The sequence below is a fragment of the Coenobita brevimanus genome, chromosome 28 (assembly GCF_032717465.1).
Source record: "Coenobita brevimanus isolate Jiangsu-jjx chromosome 28, ASM3271746v2, whole genome shotgun sequence".
NCBI classification, from domain to species: domain Eukaryota; kingdom Metazoa; phylum Arthropoda; class Malacostraca; order Decapoda; family Coenobitidae; genus Coenobita; species Coenobita brevimanus.
The window spans coordinates 8039293-8054723 of record NC_136981.1 but is presented as its reverse complement, the minus strand read 5'-3'; the positions used below and the strand labels follow the sequence as shown (position 1 = coordinate 8054723).

General features: G+C 41.5%; 1 pseudogene; it reads right to left on the bottom strand.

Annotated features, from left to right (window-relative positions):
• Window positions 1-13939: 13939 nt before the first annotated feature.
• On the bottom strand, window positions 13940-14058 carry LOC145394874 (5S ribosomal RNA; annotated as a pseudogene).
• Window positions 14059-15431: the final 1373 nt, after the last annotated feature.

Sequence of the window (15431 nt, the reverse complement as noted above, 5' to 3'; positions counted from 1 at the left end):
CTCAACTGCAGACAAGCAACCACTCCTGCATGGTTGTCCCATGCAGTGAACCAGTGTTCCCTGGACTGAAAGTGCCCTACCATTGAGGCATGGGAAACAGTGTAGAGGCTTGGCTCTTGTATGGACAATGCATTTGTCTCCACCCATTTAACGGGGAACCGTGATAGTCTCGTATCAATCAATCAATCAATCATTTCCTGTGGCACCCTCGGGGATGCATAGGGCCTCGATGAACTCACACCACCACATCCTATCTTGTGCTAACTCCTCAAGATCTCCCCAACACTCATCTCCAGCTTCCCGTCTCATTGTCCTCACCCACGTCTCTTTTGGCCTTCCTCTACCTCTCCTACCAAGTGCCACCCACCCTGGTGTACCTCTTACTATTCCCTGTCCCCTGTACACATGTCCTAGCCACTTCCATCGTGAGAATCTAACATATTCATCGATCGGCTGCACTCCCGTTATTTCTCTAATTCTACTATTTGGTATCCTTTCCCACCACTTAACTCCTAATATTCTTCTAAGTGCTTTATTTTCAAACACCAAGAATTTATTTTCCATGGTCACTGTGCTGTACCAAGACTCGTGTCCATAAATTAAGATACTCCTAACCATTACCTTATAAAGTTTGATTTTTGTATGCACAGAGAAATTGTTATTATTCCAAATATTTTTAAGCATTCCCATTGCCTGATTAGCCTTCTTTAACCTTTCCTCTAATTCAAAGTTCAAAGAACCATCCTTGGCTAAATAAGTACCTAAATATTTAAACCTATCAACTTGCTTTACAACCATACCTCCAATTACACATTCCTGCGCATTTTCCATATTCATATTGATTATTTCAGTTTTTCCACAATTAATAACCAAACCCACCTTGTGACCTTCACTCACCAAACAGTCCAACACTCTCTGCATCTCTTCTGGCCCATCACAAATCAAAACTATATCATCTGCATAATCTAAATCCAAAAGTTTCCTGTTCTCTCCCCAAAGTATACCTGCACCGGTTTCTGTTCCAACGCGTTTCATAATATAATCAATGACCAATATAAATAGTAAAGGCGATAGAACACCACCTTGAATTACTCCGGACTTGACTTCAAACGCATCACTCAGACAACCATCAACCATCACTTTACAAAATGTGTCCTCATGCATGTTCATAATGACCCTCACAAACTCCTCTGGTATTCCATAATGTCTCATGATCTTCCCCATAGTCTCTCTCGAAACACTATCAAAAGCCTTTTCAAAATCAACAAAACAAAGACTTAACGGTACTCTCATTTCATTAACTTGCTGCATCAAATGCCTAACTATAAAGATCTGATCATTGCAACCACATCACTTTCTAAAACCAGCCTGTTCATCCCTCAGAATACCCTCAACCACCGGCTCCAACCTATTTAACAACACTCTACTGAAAACTCTTCAAAGCTATCGGTGACAAAGAGATTCCCCTCCAATTACCACATTCACTCAGGTCTCCCTTCTTCGGAACTTTAACAATTACACCATTCTTCCAAACTGACGGTAGTAACCCCGTCACCCATATCTTATTGAATAGCTTGGTCAAGATCATTATTAATCTATCCTCCACTTTAAACATTTCCGGAAATAAACCATCCTCCCCTGGTGCCTTATTATTCTTTAACTGTTTTACTGCTTTCTCCACTTCTGCAAGCCTCAACTCTCCTGTTTCTATATTTAAATCTTCCTGAGCAGACGGTATATCCTCTTCTGGTGGTACTGGTCTATTAAGAACTGTCTCAAAATGCTCTTTCCATCTGTTTTTAATATCTCCATCTTTGGTCAATAAATTTCCTTCCCTGTCTCTAACTGGTATTTCCTTGCGTTTACCTGCATTACCACTCAGTTCTCTAATCGATTCATATGCTATTCTTTGACTCTGTCCATCATTTTTGTTTATTAAGATTTCAGTCTCTGCAACCTTTTCATCCACACATCATCTTTTATCTCTCCTAGCTAACCTTCTTACTTCTGAATTCAAACTCCAGTACGCAGCTCTTGCTAATTCAATCTCTTGTTCATCAACGCATTGCATCTCACTCCTCAGTTTAGCCTCACCTCTCTTTTTTATCATATCCCACGTTTCCTCCGATATCCATTTCTTTCTCCTGAATCTATGTCTCCTTCCAATCGTACATTCAGCAGTCTCGTGCAAAACTTTGTTCACATCCTCCCACATCTCATCTACACTTCTCTCCCCCTCTTCCAACGTTTCCAACACCAAAAACCTATTTCTGCATTCTAATCTGAATTCCTCCTTTTCTTCTTCCCTTCTAAGCTTAACAATATCGTATCTACCAACACCATATTTTTCCTTCTTCTGATTTTTAAGTTTAAACCTTATTTTTGCAATGCTGAGTTGGTCACTACCAATATCCGCTCCCTGTTTAACATGAACATCCAGCAGAGAACTTCTATGCCTCCTACTGATAGCGATGTGATCAATCTGATTTTTATATTTTCCACACGGCGACACCCAAGTTGTCTTGTATATATTGCAATGCTGAAAGAGTGTGCCCCCGATGACTAAGTCATTTGCTAGACAGAAGCTTCCAAACCTCACTCCGTTTTCACTCATCCTACTACCAACTCCCATCTTACCCATACATGCCTCAAATCCCTCATTTGAACAGCCCATTACTGCATTAAAGTCTCCAACGCAGATCAAAACATCATGTCTAGGTACCCTTCCTACTCCTTCTTGCAACTTTTCATAAAATGTGTCTTTCCTTTCATCGAGTGCATCATTAGTAGGTGCATAACACACAAACAGACTGATGTTGCCATGATTTGATTTAAACCGTGCGTATAACAATCGCTCATCTATAGGATCCCACTCACATAAAGCCTTATTTGCCTTACAACCCAGCAACAATCCTACTCCCTGATAATGCATTCTGTCCTGTCGACCAGATATCAATAAACGTATACCATTCTCCAAATCCAACTTATCAACTCCAGTTAATCTAGTTTCTGTCAGAGCACAAATATCAAGTCCGTAATTTTGAAAAACCTTCACTAACTCATCGATTTTACCGTCATGATTTAGCGTTCTCACATTCCAGTTACCAATCTTAATTGTATTTTTTGCATTGACAAAGGAATTAGATTGTAATTGAGGCAACCGTGAGATTCTTAGCACCCCCTGCCCATTTAAGGGCTGCACGGGACTGGGGGCCATTATTGTTCTTTCTGAGTCCATCAAGGTTTCTTTGGCTAACTTCCTGAACACCTCGCCATTGTGTTGCAGTCGCAGTAGGCAGCTAACTTGCCTGATTGCCCACACCCGAAAGACCCAGCTATGCTGTAGCCAGTCACGTGCCGGCATGCTTCCCAGCCATTTCACTCTTAAGGAGTTCCTCTGCCTGAGAAAGCAACCACCCCCCTGCTCCCGAGGGCTTTTGATCTGTGTAGGTAGAGGGCGATCACTCCCTCACTAGCCATATACAGTGTATATACAGTGTATAGGCTACACTCACCAATATAATATAAATTACAGGGTCTTTGGTATTTTGGCAACATAAGCTCTGCCTGCATCCAGGTTAATTGTATTTTTTAGCTTGCTCTTCCTGTTACCATACGATTATTCTACCATCCATCCACCCATCATCCAATCCTATGTCGCCCCATTTATAGATGTAATTTGGCTGTGTGGTTACCATCCAGTTTTGTAAGTGGTTTATTGGTACACAGTGAGAAAGGAAGGAAAATTGGCAGCACAACAGCAACTGGGTGGATGGTGTTCACTTTACAAGTAGTAAAGCTTTCCCAAGTTCTGAAATTAAATGAAGTTTTAACTTGGTCTGTGGAATTCCTTCACTTAACATAATTTTCTAAGGCAAATATTCTTAGTTCCCCTAGAGGTGTCTTTGGTCAGGTGTTGAGACGTCAAAACTCTTGCTGTTGCACTCCAGTTATACAAGTTTGTTGCAGTCATATTAATGTAGCTGGTCCAGACACTTAAATATAAGAACAAACCCATTCCTAAGCTGAAAAATTAGCATGAACTGGGCCCATTAAGCAAAGGACATTTGGCTTATTACTGTAATCCTAGCCCTTAAGTCCAAAGCTGCGTGCCTGGGGGTGTAGTATCAATTTTTAATCTTGTAGAACAATCCAAGATCCGAATGAATGTGTTTGAATGGATAAGTAAATTGGGAGTGCATCATCCTGTCTTAGCTACCTCCATTTCCTTGGGGGAAGCAGCCTAGGTATATTGATAGAACAATCCAAGGGATGGTTGGGGTTTATTGCTCACATAATGCCACTCAGGGATGAGTGAGGCTGGTCACTCTCATCTTAAATGTCAGGACCAACTTGCCTAGCCTCGGGCTTCTACGCGTCTCATGGGGCGACATAGGATTGGATGATGGGTGGATGGATGGTAGAATAATCGTATGGTAACAGGAAGAGCAAGCTAAAAAATACAATTAACCTGGATGCAGGCAGAGCTTATGTTGCCAAAATACCAAAGACAACTTCAGAGTGATGGTTAATTAAATGTGGTGAAGACTAACCAGTCACGACTCATAATACTGAATTAATCCCCTTCACTCCCTGATTTTAGTTGAGCCTCTTCCATTCAAATTTGGTTTAGGGGAGTTCAAGTGGCATAGGTTACATAATACTCATGACTACAGTGTTTATAGATGCTAATCTTGCATAGTTTAGTAATGGCATTATTAAAGTGAGCAGTTGTTGCAGTGATTTAATAAAGATTATTTATATTATATTGGGAAAGGTTATCATTGCATTGTAGGGGTTAAGGATAATTAATTTATACTGTTCTGACAAGTCCAGTCCAGAAGTGTCATTAGCATACTAGTCATTATTCATTTTCCTTGCAGGTGTCGAGTGTCAGCATTGACACTCAGCTGGGGAGAAGGTTGCCATTGTCAGAACCCAAGAGATGTATCCACCTTCAAGGCATGTTGAGGACATCCCCCCCAAGATGCTGCCACTACCCTGAAGATAATCCAGAAGATAGTGCCTCCTAAGATTGTACACTAGAATTGGCTGCCTCCCCAAGAGGCCATGAGATGCAGCCACCACATGGAGACCCCACTATACAGTCCTCAACCCCAAATGCCAAGACAGCTCCAATGTAGAGGCCTCACAAGATAGCCCTAATGCCAAGAGGCCCTTGAAGACAGCCTCAACTGAGAGGCTTCTCAAGATGCAGCTTCAGTTATGAGAGGCTTCTCAAGAGACAGCCCTAATCCTGCAGTCCCTCAAGACTAATACAACCTCAGAAAGCCTTATGAGACGTGGCTGCCATCTTGAAACCCCACAAGACAGCTGCTACCTGGAAGTGACTACAGGATTCGCCCATGAGTCTCGGAGGATGTAAAAGACAGCTACCACTCCAAGAAAGTATACGAGACATGGCCACTATCCTGAAAAAGCCTCACAAGATGGAAGTTGCTACCCCAATAATCACTGATAAAATGCCTCCTATCTCAAGAGACCTTATAAGACTTTGCTGCCACCCTGAAGGCCCGAGATGTAGCCACCACCCCAAGAGGTCCAACTTACGCATGCAAGCTACTACCCCAAGATTCTCTTTGAGACTTACCTGCCATCTCAAGAGACCCTGTGAGACTGGGTCACCACTCTGAAGACCAACAAAACCTAGCTGCTACCCTGGAGGAAGCCCCACAAAATGTAGGTAGTGTCACCCCAAGAGGTCCCTCGATGCAGTCATCACCCAAGGAGGTCCCAGCTGATGCAGCCACCACCCAAGGAGGTCCCACCTGATGCAGCCACCACCCAAGGAGGTCCCACCTGATGCAGCAGCCAGTAGCCTCCACCCAAGGAGGTCCCACCTGATGCAGCAGCCAGTAGCCTCCACCCAAGGAGTCCCACCTGATGCAGCAGCCAGTATCCACCACCCAAGGAGGTCCCACCTGATGCAGCAGCCAGTAGCCACCACCCAAGGAGGTCCCACCTGATGCAGCAGCCAGTAGCCACCACCCAAGGAGGTTCCATGTGACGCAGCAGCCACCACCCCCAGGAGGTCCCATGTCAAGCAGCTGCCACCTGCAAGATGTAGACATTCTTGAGATTAAAGCCCATGAGACTGCCACCATTCCACCCAGAGACACCTTCCATCAGACAGAGGCCATTCTGCCCCGAGAGGCCTTAGGAGATGCTGCTGCCATCCACCCAGGGAGGCCCCATGAGATGCAGCTACCATCCACCCAGGGAGCCCTACAAGAGGCTGCTGTCATCCACCCCAAGAGGCCACACAAGACACTGCTGCCACCCACCCCAAGAAGAGACTGCTACCATCCACTCTGAGAGGCTGGGCAAGAGACTGCTGCCATCCACCCCAAGAGGCAGGGCAAGACTTAAGATGCTGCTGCCATCCGAGGCCTCAAGAAAGCGGCTGCCTTCAAGAGGCCCTAAGAAGAGGAGCACCGTCTTTTTTATAGGAAGATCATGGAAGCTGATGAAAGGGGGGTGGGTGCTAGTCGCCTGCCTGCCCATCTGGTTCAGTTACTCTTGGTCTTTGCTGAGAGTTCGGCAAAAGAAACTATTCAGTTTTTCACAATTTTTTTTTTTTTTTTTTTTTTTTTTGTGGTGAGATTGGCTTTATGCTGTTTCTCCGGACGCTTTTATAGGTATCAGAATGAAATAAATACCATGAACACAATTTTTTGTTTTGTTTAAATACCCTGTAGAAATTCTAAGTCCAAAAACTGGTATGTGCTGTATGATGGGCCAACAGCACTAGACACCTAATAAGAGCATTGCTCTAAGTCCACAAGCACTGGACTGCAAGTACTATGTATAATTAGAGCATACAAGCATTGCACAGAGCATTAGTATTATTAGCATAGCACTGCAAGCTTTACTATTGCAAGCATTATTACAAGTACTTGATTAGGACAAAGTCTACTACCAGAGGAAGGGCTTGAAATAAGACAGCTTGTGAAATGATGTCATTTTGGTGTATGTCACTAGAGCTGCTGTGAACTCTTGATTCCTTCACTCCAATGACATCTTTCATTCTTGCTATCTCCAGATGACTTTATTTAGCTTAGTAGAGACTTATGCTGGAGGGATTAACTCATGAAAGACCTCTCCATCAGTATGAGAGGTCTTTTATGAGCTAATCCCTCCAGCATAAGTCAACTAAGCTAAATAAAGTCATCTGGAGATAGCAAGAACAAAAGATGTCATTGTAGTGAAGGAATTTAGTGTTCACAGCAGCTCTAGTGCAAACACCAAAATGACATCATTTCACAAGTTGTTTCACCTACAGTATTATTAACCTCTTCAATCTGGTGACGTGTTAATTCTTGCTACCACCACTTATTCAGCTATGACAGCCTTTAACCCCTGCAGGGTTAAAGTCTAACTGAATAAAGCAGTATGAAAGTGGCAAGATTTTACAAATGTCATTGGACCGATGGTGTTAGAGCATAACCATGAGGGGGAAAGCAAATTCTGTCTTTACTACTTTTACGATTATTTCTGAAGCGTGTAAAGAATATCTACTCCTGGTACTAATAATGTTCATTTCTGAAAGCAAGTTTTTTTTTTTTTTATGCGAGGAAGAAGGAACCAAAGGCCAGACGCCTCAATTCCGAACGGGATGGCCACACACAAATCGCCTCCACGATTAAAGTATAATGTGAGCTGTGGCCTGATAAAATCAAATACCCAGAAGAAACCTGCCAATTAAATTATTTTGGGCTTGACTTCCTCTATATGATTACATTTTAACACCACCAGTCCAATGATATTATTCTTGCTAATTTCAGACTCTTTAATTCTGGGAGAGAAATCTGCTTGTCAAAAGGTTAATGGAAACTGGAAAAAACTCCATCACTAAAACTGTTTCTTCAAGAAAATAATCTGAAGGTAGCAAGAATAAAATACAATTGCTTCCAAACTTATGAACATTACTGGGATGAAGAGTTGGTCTGTTACTCAAAAAATCGAAGTTGAAATTGTATGTCTATCTATCTATCTATAGCCCGACGCCCTAATCCCGCAAAGGGTGGCCGCAGACAAAACGCCTCCAAGTCACTCTGTCACCCACCATTTGACTCCCCTCCCCCCAACTCACCCCCCCCTCCCTCATATACCTCTCAACTCCATCCCTCCACCTCATCCTCGGTCTACCCCTCCCTCTCCCTCCCTCCACCTCACCTACATACACCCTCTTAGTCAGTCTTTCATTCTCCATCCTCTCCACATGTCCAAACCACCTCAGTGTATTTCTCCTAATCTTTTCAACCACATCCACATCTACCCCACAACGTTCCTTCACTTCTTCATTAGTCAACCTGTCCCTCCATGTCACTCCACATGCTCCTCTCAAGTAACTCATTTCCACTGCTCTCACTCTTGACTTGTTCCCCTCTTGCAAGGTCCACGCCTCGCTTCCATACGTCAGGGTAGGGATCACAATACCATCATGCAGTGACTTCTTAACTTCCATACTCACCTCCCTATTTCTCATCACTGCTTTCAGTGTGCCAACAACCTTCCTTCCCTGCTGTACCCTTTCACGTACTTCATCCCCCAAAGTTCCATCCTTACTCATCACACTACCCAAGTACTTGAATGCACTCACATTCTCCATATCCTCACCATCCAACCTCACTGCACACTCTGTGACTTCATTCCTCTCAAACACCATAACTTTACTTTTGTTTACATTAACTTTCAGCTTCCTCCTCCTACACACTGTCCCAAATTCATTCACCAAACCTTGCAACTCCCATTCATCTTCACTCAACAATACTGTATCATCAGCAAACAGCAACACCGGAAGCTTCCAAATCTCACCCCTCATTCATTAGGGCCACCCCCACATCCACTGCCCTACCTTGTACCTCCTTTACGACCCCATCCATATATATATTAAACAGCCATGGAGACATTACACACCCCTGTTTCAGTCCCACATTGAGATCAAAGAACTCACTCAACTCACCATCCACTCGCACCGTAGCCCTAGCTCCCTCGTACATACTCTTCACAGCACTCAACAATTTCCCCTCCACTCCATATATTCTTAGTACCTTCCACATACCTTTCCTATCTATTCTGTCATAAGCTTTCTCCAAGTCCATGAAGGCAGCGTACACTTTCCTTCCCTTCTCTAGATACTTCTCCACTAAACATCTTAGAACAAATATCTGATCTACACACCCTTTTCCCTTCCTAAATCCCCCTTGTTCTTCTCCAACTAGCTCCTCTGTCATATGCCTAACCCTATCAATGAGTATTCTACCATATATTTTACCAGTCACACTAAGAAGGCAAATACCCCTATGGTTACCACATACTTCTCTCCCCTTTTCCTTTGTACAGAGGAACAATTATACCTGATTTCCAGTCCTCTGGAACCCTTCCCTCTTCCCAAGCCAATCTACACAACTTCCATATCCACTCCACAACAATCTCACCCCCATACCTAAGCATTTCACCACACACTCCATCAATTCCTGGGGCCTTTCCCAGCTTAATTTTCTTCATTGCTTCCACTACTTCAGACCTACTGATCTCTTCCTCCCTCCTCTCATCTCTTCTTCTCCCAGCCATTCCCCAACCACTTATACTCACACTGCTCTCACTCTCTACATTCAACAAATCCTCAAAGTGCTCCTTCCATCTCCTCAATTTCTCTCTCTTCTCCACCAACAATCTGTTATTCCTATCTTTCACTCCCCTACTATTTTCCCTTTCACACTGCCTTACTTTCTTTACCTCCTTCCAAAACAATTTCTTACTCTCCCTCCATTTCACACTCAGATTCCTCCCAAACTCTTCATCCACTTTCTTCTTACTCTCCTTCACCAGTCTCTTAACGTCCCTTCTCCTGCTCACATATACCTCTCTCTTCTCTCTCTCATCTTCTCCCCTACCTCTACTCGCCAACCATTCACCATATGCCTTCTTCTTTTGTTCCACAGCTCGCTTTCACCTCATCATTCCACCATGCTGTCCCTTGCACACCTTGCATCACCACCTCAATCCACAAACCGCCACACACGCAGCGCTTATCACTTCCGTGAATATCTTACATACTTCTTCCACCCCTTCCATCTGCTCTAGCTCATACCTTCCCAATCTTTCTTCCACTATGCTCTTATACTCTGTCCTCTTCTCACTATCTTGCAATTTCTCCACTCTTCTCACAGGAGCTGCTTCCTCCTGTCTTCCCCTTCGCCTCCTCAACCACTTTCTTTGCAGCTCTACCTTGGCCATCACTAAGTGATGGTCCGAGACTCCATTCCCCCACCCTCTCCACACCCTTGCATCCAACACTTGTCTTCTCATTCGCTCATCCACACACACGTAGTCTATCATTGCCTTTCGTTCAACAAGTTCACCATCCATCCTCCTCATTACTCTCCATGTATACCGGTGGATCATCTTATGACGAAAGTAGGTGTTGGCTATTGCCAACCCCTTACCAGCACAGATGTCCACCAAAGCACTACCATTCCCATCTACTTCCGCTGGCACACCCCACTGACCAACCACTCCATCCACTCGTACATTCCCGACTTTGCCATTCATGTCTCCAATCAACAGCACTCTCTCGCTCCTCTCAAACTTGTCCATACATGCTTCTACTCTCGCCCAAAACTCATCTTTCACTCTTGCCACTCGTGCCACTCTTGTATGTGCTGTCAAATAAATCACTGCTAAACGCCATGAACACATAACAAACTAAAAGACTACTGACGTGCCAACTACTACAGATAAATTTAATCACTAGTATCACTGACATTTATGACTTACTACTCTATGCAGTATTTTGTGGCACTGTATCACTGACATTTGAATTCTATATATTTTGTATATATCAGAGAATACGAATAAATGCAAAAATATCAAATGTTTATTAAAATGTTCGTATCACTGAAAGTTCATAAGCAAGGGAGCAACTGTAATGTCATCATAATATGAAGAGGTTAAAAATATAGCCATGTAATGTCACTATAATATGTAGATAAAGAATATTGGCTCTACATCTCCCAATTAGTCAGGCTATACTTCAATAATGGTCAAGGTTTAAATTTACTACCTCTGAGCCACTCCCCATTACAAGTCTCATGTTTAAAAAGTATCACAACTTCTATTGCAAATTGTGGAAAAATAGCAACTCAACTTCATATGGGTACTCATGGAATTTTGGTAATCGTTCTTCAATATACTGGGGACTTAGCAGGTAAACACACAAAAAGACTTCATGTGACTAGAACTTACTGTAAAACAAACTGGGAAAACTAGAAATCAGCTTTATTCAGATATTAATGGAATTTTACTAGGCAATCTTCCTTGAATTTACTGCATACTTGATAACAGCAATATAAAACAATGATAATAATAAGGTAATTATATTTGGGATTTACTCTAATACAAACTAAGGAATAGGAAAATCAGCTTCATCAATAGCAATGGAACGTAACAGCTGATGTTTCCAATCTCTAAGAGGAAAAACGGGTCAGGATGATGATTTCCATTTTATTATTTACTATGGCCTTTATCTACTGTACATACAAAATATAATGAGACTTATTATGGGGAATTTCTGCATACTGTATTTCTTCCACAACTGATTGGAAGTGTTGTAGCTAACCTGATTCCTATAACATTAACCACTTCAGTCAGATGATGTTTTAGATTTTATTCTTGCTACCTTCAATTTTATCTGGCTTAGGAGAGAGTTTTTCAAACTAGACAAGAATTCAGACCCATAAAAGCCTCAGTGAGATTTTTAAATCTGTTTTTATTTCGCTTAGGAGAACTTCAAACTAGACTCTGATTTATAGAAGCACTTTGGAGAGGCTTTTCTAGATTCATGGAAGCTTTGGTGAGAAATTACTGTACATCAAAATATACTGGTATAAAAACAAGCTGAATTCATGGATGCTTTAGTAAGAAATTAGTCAAAATATATTGGTATTTTTAAATCAGCTGATTCCGAGTCATAAAAACGTTAAACACAACTTTTGTCAACCCCATTCATACACGAGGCCTATCCCATTCACTTCATTTTGTTCACTTATGAAGGCTCCAAAATCCTTGTATCCATAGGCGTTGTTACCTAATGGCAGCTCTCCGTGCTGCTCAATTTCTAGCAGCTTGTCTTAATCATCCCTTTATTCCAGGGGTCAAAATCTATGACCTCATCCAAGGTCATTTTTGGTCTGCCTCCTAGTTAGTCTATCCTCAATTTTCACACCTCATCCCATGCTGAGTAAATTTGTTTCAAGGTAGCAGGAATAAAAAATTAAGACATCATCACAATACAGTGGTTAATACAGAGTGGCACACATGTCACTTTACCCCCCTCTCTCTCTATATTAACTGATTAATCTAGCAACTCATTTCACTGCCACCTTACTGAGGAAGCAATGAGGAGTCTCCACTATTGCATACGCACCCACACACACAATAAATACCGTGAAATGTCTTATACTTGGCAAGCTCGGAACCATGAATTTTACTTTCCTTCATTTTCCTGCTTATGGTGACCTAATCATGTTACTTACTGTAACTGAAGATCCATTAAAGGGATGCTGTTACTGTACCAAGCAATCATTTTGTAGCAATCAGTATAAAAAAGTAACAGATTTGGAAAATCAGACTAAATGTGGAAAGTTAAACTGGACAAATTTCACAATCATGCTTTATTTTTTTTTATTACGGTACATGATTAATAAAGTTAAAAATTAAATGCCTTTTATGAACAAAAAAAAAAAAAAAAAAAAAAAAAAAGAAAAAAAAAAAAAGAAAGAAAGAAAGAGAGAGAGAGAAAGCCAAAATAGAGATCTTTCAATTTTGAGATATTTGGGCATATTACATTTAAAAGACTGTAGATCATAAGCAAAAGGAAATACAGACTGAGGGAGACAGTTTCAGAGTTTAGTGACTGCACATATGATGAACTGAGAGTATGAGTTAACTCTTGTATTATAGAACTTCAAGGAAATTACATTGGGGGTGTAATGCATGCGGGTGCGTCAAATTATTATTGTGTGTGTTATTTAATTGCGCTGCAAGTTTCACTACATTATTATACTCACATCCAGCACCGTATATCAATTGTGTTTATTATAAGGATAAAAGTTTCAATCAGACTTTGACCCTCGTCAGGTATAAACTATCTATATATTAACTGCATTAAATGTAACACAAAATACACTCTGGTAATACAAACATCCATGAACCCCTTCCCTACCTTTATGTTAACTGTCTTTGATGTAATGCAGAGGAAAACACAACTGGTAATACAAAGGTTCCTTAACCCATCCCCCTATTCTATGGAAGGAGGATGGTTGACTGCAGGAAAAGGGCAACTTCAGCCTGCAGGTTCACAGAGTCCACAAGACTCAAGTTCAGGTAAGCCAATAACAAAAACACTACCTGAAGAGGGTTCTGGTATGGCCAAAACTGTCATAATGTCATAATAAACACAAGTTTAGCACTGTATATTAGATTTACTACTGCATATTAGGTTCTGTATATACTCTTCCACTCACTATCACTACTGCTGTGTAAAGTGACATGCCCACTCCTGTGTTGGCATAATAACAAAAGGGGTGGGCCTATAACACTATCTGGTGCCAATTACCCTCTGTTCGCAGGGCTGTTCGGCCAGACTGCCTAGGGAACAACTACTACCCTCTGTTCGCTTTAAGTACGTGTGCGACTGCATCTCCATCGTACAAAGTGGAGGAATGAAATAAGATTAACCAAGAAATATGGTGCTAGTCATGAAAAAGTGCTATGGGGTATATGCTGCAAAAGTTCATTCATTCATTCATTGCCAGACGCCATGTATCCCAGACGGGGTGGCCAAGGGCTTAGAGTAAATTGTTTTACAGGGAGGGGCACTAATCCTCCACCAACCCCACTTGACACGTAGGGATGCCAACAGCATCTGGTGTTCCCAGGCGGTCACCCATCCAAGTACTAACCAGACCCAACGTTGCTTAACTTCGCTGATCGGACGGGAAGCGGTGTACTCAACGTGGTATAAAAGTAAAAAAAAAAAAATCTCCGGTACTGGTATGTTAAGGTGAATGAACTATAGTCAAATAAAATGCATAACGACGACATAAATAATCGTAAAGTGGCATATACAACATCACAGCAAAAGTAACGGTAAAATTGCCATCCCTCATCACATCAAAAATTCCAACACAGTAATCGCATTAACATTATCTACAAACTTAATTTCAATACTGACAGTCCAAAACATTCTCATTCTTAAGTGGTAAAGAGAGGCCGGAACGATGACAATGTGTGACTACAAAGCACCTGCAAATGAAAGCCAGTGATGGGTTGCTGGATCTGTGACCAAGTAACCTGACTTGTTTCTGACATCTAAAAAAAGGTTCATTTTTTTCTCTTCATGTCTTATTTATTTATTTTTTAAAGAGGAAATGTGGCAATATTCTAATCTTTAACGAAATGGTGACGATACTAATACTTCAATTTTTCCAATAAAACTGTGCACCACTATCAAGTTCAGATGAACCTAGTGCCACAGCATAAACAAGAATAACACATAAAAAAACAATATATAACCATCACCACACTGTGATAATATAACTAGGCCTGTGTTTAGCAATGGGTCCGCTGTATAAGAACCACACTGAATTGGCACCAGATAAAGGTTACAGCCTACCCCTTCACTAACACAAAAAATCATACCTTTATAGAAACGTGTGTGTGTAAAACTAACTTTCTGTGAGGTCGTAAGGAAGTGTAGAGTCTTGGAGGTAGAATGGAAGAAATGGAGAAGACTTAGAAGTAGAATGGAGTCTTGGAGAAATGTAGAGGACACTGAGAAGGCAAATAAGAGGAAACTTGAAACCTGCAAGAGTCTTCAAGGAGTCTAGGCAGATTCTCATGGAAGACTGCTACACAACATCCTGCAAATATAGTGAATGTGAGAAAAATAAATAAATAACAATAATAATCTGACCTTTCACTTCTCATATAATTATAATCTTGTCTTGTTAATAATAATAGTAATAATAATAATAATGATAACTAAATCTGAGGGAAAAAGCACTATGACAGAGTTCCATTTTCATTTACATGTCTATCCAAAATAAATCCAGTTTAACATGAGGTAAAACTGCCATCTCTTGAGACTGAATGTTTAGTTATATCAAGATTAAATATGGTGTAAGTCACAAAGAAGTGCTTGGGAAAGGATGCAGAGCTGTAGTGTTGTATTACTTCATTCTTTCCTTGTCCTTCTGCCTACGGGTAACTTTACACTCCCTCTTCTGTCTTTCTTTCCTTCATTCTCTCCTCTTCCTTCTGTCTGTGGGTGACTCTACACAGTGACAAGCCAAATGGTTTCCTGTACACCAGGAAACCATTTACTAAGCTGGGTGGTAACCATA